Here is a 7468-nt window from a genome sequence, read left to right on the forward strand (position 1 = left end):
GGGAGGGGAAGGAGGGGGAGGGGGAGGGGAAGAAGAGATTGTGTAAATTTGAGATCTTCAGTCAATTAGAGTCTGCAGTCAGAAAGTTCAGTAAGGAGAGGACCATTCCAGTGGAAGAGGATGTTCAGATGGAAGAGGACATGGATGAAAAGGATTCAGGATTCAGGATTTATTGACTTTTTATTAAGACTGATGAACTTATTAATTGATCTGATAAAGCTTCATTTTCAAGGATTTTCTTAAAGAAAAGGATTAATCATGGACAATTTGGATTAAATGGTTTGGAAGTATTTTGGGTAATGTATATAGTATCACTACATACTCATATGCATCCAACATTGCACATAAAACTATCAAGAACTTCGATGGAGAAAAGGAGAAGAGGAGGAAAAACAGAAGTGAAGAGAAAGTTTCCTTGAGGAATGGAGCATCATTAGAAGAAAGGAGATCTAAAAGAGATCTGGAGTTTTTGTAGGTATCATATATCCATTAATAACATGTTGCAACACAATATAGCAAAGAAACAACATAAGAAATCAGATACATACAACATAAACATGTTAGGATACATCGTGTTCCTTATGGAATGAAACAATGTATAAATACTAACAAAATTAGAATTAGCTATAGGATAAGTAAGTACTAACGAAAGACAGTTACTAACAAAGATTAGCTAGTTATTTAGGTAGATGTAGCTAGACTAGTGTACTAATATCATAGGGATAGTTTAGAGTAGTTTAGATATAGTATTAGATTAGATTAGAGGATAAGATAAGGTACTAATGTACATTAAAGTGCAAATACAACAAACATAACAAAGCTGTATTACATGAAGAACATGTAACATACTACAGATCACATATCACAAAATAATGTAAATAGTTGTGTAAATAGTATATGTATATTGTAAATTGTATTATAGTGTAAGTATTGTATATGTGTAAAGGGTGTACATATGTATATTTGATATGTATATATTATGAATACATATATGTATATATGTAAATCATTCATGTATATGTTGTGTATATATTGTATGTATGTATCATATGTATATATGTGTATAAATGTAAATTCTGTGAATACTTTGATATAATTGAGTTGCAAACATTCAAATGTAATTTGCATAAGGGGTTTTAAGTTTTGTTTTAATTTTGATGTAAAGACTTATACAATGTTGTGTTAAAATATATTTTTCAAAATTGTTTGTATTTATTAGTTGGTAGGATATTTCTGTGTTAGGAGTTATGTTTGATGTTTGTTTGAATTTTTTGTGTTGATATTTCATATTTGCTGTTGATTTTGTTGGAAATTTTGTATTGTTACTTGTTGCTTTGTGCTTTGAACTATGTAACTATTCAATGTATTTATCCCTTTACCTTTCCTTGTTGAAATCCCTAGTGTAGCGTAGAGTAGGATAGTGTTAGATAGAATAGAGTTAGTGTAGGTTGTTTGTTATTTTGGGTTAGAATTTTAGTTTAGTTTGTAGTGCACAAATACCAAAATGTTGTTAATTTTGGCTTTGTGAAAAGGGGGAACTGCTGTGAGGAAGATTATTTAGTTATTAGCCTTAGTATTAGTATTAGACCTAGCAGAAAGGGCTGGAGAATTCCAAGATGGAATGGAGAAGCAGGAAGTGGCTCTTACTCTCTGAGAAGGACTCTATGGTGATTGGGACAGGCAGTAACTGATTCCCTGGGAGACCTCAGAGCTAGTGGAGTTGCACCCTGATTCCCTGGGATCCTGGAGTGTGGTGAAGGTTGGAAGCAGAGGACATCCATCCTGCATGACAGCACTGAGTAGGGAGTGATCTGCGATCTGGTGGACAGCTTGCAGACTTTCTCTCCCTACTGGGCTACTTTGGGCCATCAGTTCTGGAGGAGTTGGTTCCTGGCATCCTGAAAATATCTCTTGACTCTACTGTGAGGATTCCTACTCCAGTACTGTTAATCTCTGGGCCCTGCCTGGCTTAGGTCTTAGATTAGTGTGGATAAGTCCCTCCCTTGACCCTGTGGTTTGCCCTTAGCTTGTAAGTGTAGAATCCCCTATTCCCATCCTTTATCTTGTAGTCCCTGATTAAAAGTGTTATAAAACTCTTGCCTTTACTTGCTGGCTTCCATAGGCCCAGTCTTGATACTGCAGAGTGGCAGTTGGGCCCACCTGCCACTTCAGTAGCAGTCACCTCTTTGGCAGTAAAACCTGGTCTCACTACCTTGTTTGGTCCTGTTCATCTGTCTTTCCTGTCTCTCTCACCCCAGTGTGAACCCACAGATAATATTAGTTAACTTCCCTGGTAACCCTCCATTACAGGATGGAGGTGATGGGGAAACTGAAGGGTTGGGCTAGGTTTGTCAACAACAGATAGATGTTCCCTGGAACACTGGAAAAAGAGAGTTGATAGGATTTCCCTTCAAAACCACACCCCAAGACCACTGGGTGGGGATCACAACAGATGTCTCATGGTCTGTGAATCCTGGGCCATTCTGCAAATTAAGATTTCCATTGGCTTATAATAATACCTTTCCAGCAGTGTTGCTTTTCACTTAAAAGATGTGCCAAGTACTGTTGATTCCATGGGAACTGGGATGTTTTGAGTTGGAGGGGACCTGTAAATACTTCTGCCTTTTGTTGTAATTAATAGTCCTAATAGACTGAGATCTGGGATCTGTATTGTGCATGGTACCTTGCATTTAAGTGGCAGGCACTCAAAAAATATTTGAATTTAAAACCATCCTTGTTCCCTTTGCTTTGCCAAAATGTTTCACTATATCTATTATTTCTTCTGACTTTGCTTTGAATGGGGCATTTGCTCCCGAGGGTGCTAAAGACAGTTGATTCTGTTTCAATTAATTTTAAGTTTTGTCAATAGATAAGCTGGGTTATTAAGTTGGTTCAGACACTCCCCTGGTTTCTCAGCATGCCATTCATTTTTGTATTGATGTCCAAAGCTATTGACTGTATAGAGATGTTTCACTCATCTATTCTTGCTTATTCCTTTTGTCCTCAACACTTGAATTCAAGATAAGGTAGCTAGCTCTTTTTGTTCCTGTCAGTCATCTGACGGTCATAGAATATAACTGATCCCCCTGACTCTGAAGGCAGCTTGAGGGGTTCATTTTGTTTCTATTTTGTTTTTAGTTTTGGAGTCCTGAGTTAACATTTTTTAAATACTGAGAACTATTTTCAAATCACTTAAGCACTTAAGCAAATATTATCTTGGGAAGCAGGCCTAAGGCTTGGATGCAGAAGGGGAGGAAGAGAGAAGGTAATTTGGCAAACAAGAGGAACTGTTATCTATTTAATATTTTAGGGAGGAGCCCACAAACTGACTCCTCTCATTAAAGTAAGAGGACAGAAAAAGTATGGAACTATGAAAAAAAGCAATGAATTGGGAGGCAGTTAACGTGAGTTGGAATCTTGGTTTTGCCAGTTACTATCCTGTGTGATTTGGGGCAAATTACTTAGCCTCTCTGGGCTTCAATCATCTAGTCTATTAAATGAGGGAATTGAATTAGATGATTCCCAAGGTCCCTTTCAAGTCCAAAACAACAAACCTAAACTCAGGGTTTTTCCTAAATATTTTATCACATAGGTGATGTCATCTGGAGAACTACAGTAGATTTCCCCCCCTCTATCCAGCTCCAAATAATAATAACAACCATAATTCTTTCCTATTATTCCAGTCCAATATATGGAGTTTTGAGCTTTAAAAAAGAATTTCCTGTTTCGAAATGCAAACATCCTTGGCCTGGATAATAAATAAATACCTTGATGTGAATTTGGCTATAGAAAATTACACAATTAACTTTCAACCTGAGGGAAAGGGTGAGGTGAGAAGAGGCCAAGGAAGTGGCCTTTAAAGGTGGTATCAAGTTTTCACTTGTGCTATGAATTATAGAGAATTTACACTTAAAATCGTGCATTCCAGGACTTCCAATACTCCCTCAGTGTGTCAGAATTCCTTATAGAAAAAAAACTGTACCAGAAACTCCCCCCCTCAAAAAAAAATAAGACAACCAAGAGCCACTCTGTCAAGGAAGGAAGAAAATAAGCATCTATTAAACATCTACCATGTCAAACATTGCACTAAAACACTTTCCAAACATTGTCCCATTTGATACTAATAATAACACTGAGAGTTTTGTGCTACTATAATCCCTATTTTACAGCAGAGAAAATTAAAGCAGGCAGAGTTTAAGTTACTTTTCAGTGATCACACAACTAGTAATATCTGAGGCTGGATTTGAACTCAAGTTCTAACTTACTTAAGTCCAGTAATTTACACCTACCTGCATCCTGGCAAGGGAATGCAGTTGTATTAATGAATAACCTAGAATCTTCATATATAGCAGATCAGTGCAGTTAAAAAAAAAAAAAGCCTTGGGCTTATGTTCTTTCTAAAGACGAGGACTGAAGTCAAGGTTTTCTTGTATATTTTCTATATGATTTCAGCTAAGTCACTAAACCTGAATCTTTTTGTTTTTTATCTGCAAAATGGGAAAATTACCTCACAGGTGTGTTATAAAGATAAAATGAAATAACAGAAACAATTTTGTACAATAAAGATTATTAAAAATATTTAAGAGAGGGGCAGCTGGGTAGCTCAGTGCAGTGAGAGTCAGGCCTAGAGACAGGAGGTCCTGGGTTCAAACCCGGCCTCAGCCACTTCCCAGCTGTGTGACCCTGGGCAAGTCACTTAACCCCCATTGCCCACCCTTACCACTCTTCCACCTATGAGACAATACACCGAAGTTAAGGGTTAAAAAAAATATTTAAAAGAGTGTTTCCATTAGGCTACAGCAAAACATTATTTAGTGCCTACATCTATACCTTTCTACAACCTGAACATCTATAGAAATTCAAGTTCTTTGAAAATACTCATGAATCAGCACCCATAGGAAGCAAGACTACACAGGTATCATCTTTATCCTCAAGATGATAACCCAGTGATGGCAGACCTATGGCATCGATGCCATAGATGGCACACAGAGCACTTTCTGTGTGGACACTTGGCCACCCCCCCCCCAATTCATTACTAGAAAGGCAGAAGGACACAGACAGAGCTGCTCCCCCACCTTCTCCACCAGAGGGGCATGGAATACCATCACTGGAGGGGGGAATGGGCAGGGCACTCAGGCTGAGGGGATAGGATGGGGGCAGGGCCTGGCATTCCATCTCTGAAAGGCTTGCCATCACTGTGATAACCCCTCTGTGAGTCCTTTAATAGTCACTGGGCAGCTAGGTTGTGCAAGGGATAGAGACTTATTTTTCTAATTTAAAATCTGGCCTTTGGTACTTACTATCTTTTTGGCCCTGGGTAAGTCGCTTATTCTATTTGCCTCAGTTTTCTCATCTGTCAAATGAACAGGAGAAAGAAATGGCAAACCTCTCCAGTATCTTTGCCAAAAAAAACTCCAAATGAGGTCACAAAGAGTCTGAAAGACTGAGCAACAACAGCAGCCACACAATTTAATTCACACACACAAAAAAAGTATTATGTGTATGGTTCTTGTCTCTAGGATAAAAAAAGATATATTGTAAAACCAGCATACAATCTATGTGCAAGGAACTTTCAGTCTGCTAAGAATGTAACCTGTATATATACAATAAAAGGTCAAGTGTGATAGGGGCAAAGGAGAAACCCAGAAAAATAGTTTCTTGGGGAATGTGAGAAGGGAACAAAAATTTCAGATGGAAGAATCAGAAAAGCTGTCATGAAGAAGCCAACATCTGAATTGATCCTTAAAGGAAGAGAAAGGTTTCAGCAGAGGGAAATGATGAAGAATAATGTTCCAGGCCAATCAGTGAGCATATGGAAGTATAAAAAGGTTGAGAAAGGCAGGACAAAATCAAGAAAGAGTCTGTTTGTATTATAGAGTTTGGATAAAGTGACCTCAAACTGGAAAGGTAGGTGGATGAGTTAAAAATATTATGAACATTAAAACAATTTTTAAAAAGGAAGCACAGAATAATGGGTAGAAGGAAGGCTTTGTAGTCAGGAATATCTAGATAAAAGTATTGAAAATAAGAGGCTCGGTGACCCTAGGCAAGTCATTGAACTTCTTAATCCCCTGGGAACTCTCTAAGACTGTTATTTAATAGATGCAGCTCTGTATTGATAGAGGAAGTTTCCTTCTTGAGTTTTCCCTAAGCCAATGAAATTGTAGGTCTGTTGGGAGAAAAATATTTATATCTATCTGAAAGGCTGGCCTAACTTTTGCATACAAATTTCTATTGAGCAAAGGATTCTAAACACGGAGGGTGGTAAAATTTTGAACTGCTTGCTGGTGTATTAAAAACTCTGCCTAGCAACAGAAGGTTTAAAAAAATATCATGGAGAGGATTTGTACCTTCCATACTAAGGGGCTTTTGGCACTGTTCAGACTCCCAAAGGTTGAAATTAAATCACTTTTAATTAGGTTTCTCTTTTCCATGAAAAATTGATCTGTGACATTTTTATTGATACTTCAGCATGTGGCTTATTAGCACAAAATTGATTACAATGCTAACAGAACAACACAAATACAGTAGCTGGGTCATAGTCATCCAAACATTTTATTGGTTTGTTGTAAATATCAGATAAAAATCCTTGGACTCTTTTCCCCCTATTCTTTTTCAGTATGACTAGGAAGAACAGAGCATGACAATATCCTTCCTTCCATTTTCTAATGGATCTATGAGCTTATCCATGTGCCAGAAACAGAATTAAGATCTAAATAAATGCTTTTTAAATGGAGCTGATTTGAATACAGATATTTCCTTTATTGGTGCAAATCTTATGATCTCCTATAGATCATTTTTATACCTTTTTAAAAAATGTTTTTATTGGTTTATTTGATACTTTAAAGTTCCCAGGTATCTCCCTATCTCTCTCCCAGCCCCACAACATTAGAGAAAGTATATATCTTTCCCACAAGATTTAAACTCACCTGCTGAAGGCATTACTCTGGGCCTTCTACCTGTTTGAAGGTAGAAGTGCCAAGTCCCAGTCTTCCATTTCTTATTCATTACTCTCATTACGTGACTTAACACTCCCAAATATGCTCCTCTGAAAATGTTTGACAGAACTCCATTATTTGGCATATTATTCCTAATGTGGTAGAGCTTATAGATGTTGAAAGAATGTTTCCATAGAACGAGTCAGAACGAAAGGTTGTGGTTAAGGAACAAAGTCCTTTAAGGCCCTGAAAATCCAGTTTTTATATTAGAAAACAGAGTTTTCTAATGTAAAAGTCTCATACATTCTTTAGAACTTTGAGCAATACATGTTTGTTTTATCATCATTCATAGCTCATTTTTCAGTTTTTTCAGTCACTGTATTATTTGTCATTTTTTTGTAGAAGTGTTTTGTTGTAAAAATCTAAGCTTTGGGTAATGCAGAAAATAATCCTTCTATAATTTGGGAAATGATTTTGGAAAGCTTCTATGGCTCAAATTTCCACATCCCTTGGCCAACATGGTTATCAAG

This window comes from Gracilinanus agilis, chromosome 2 (assembly GCF_016433145.1).
Source record: "Gracilinanus agilis isolate LMUSP501 chromosome 2, AgileGrace, whole genome shotgun sequence".
NCBI lineage: Eukaryota > Metazoa > Chordata > Mammalia > Didelphimorphia > Didelphidae > Gracilinanus > Gracilinanus agilis.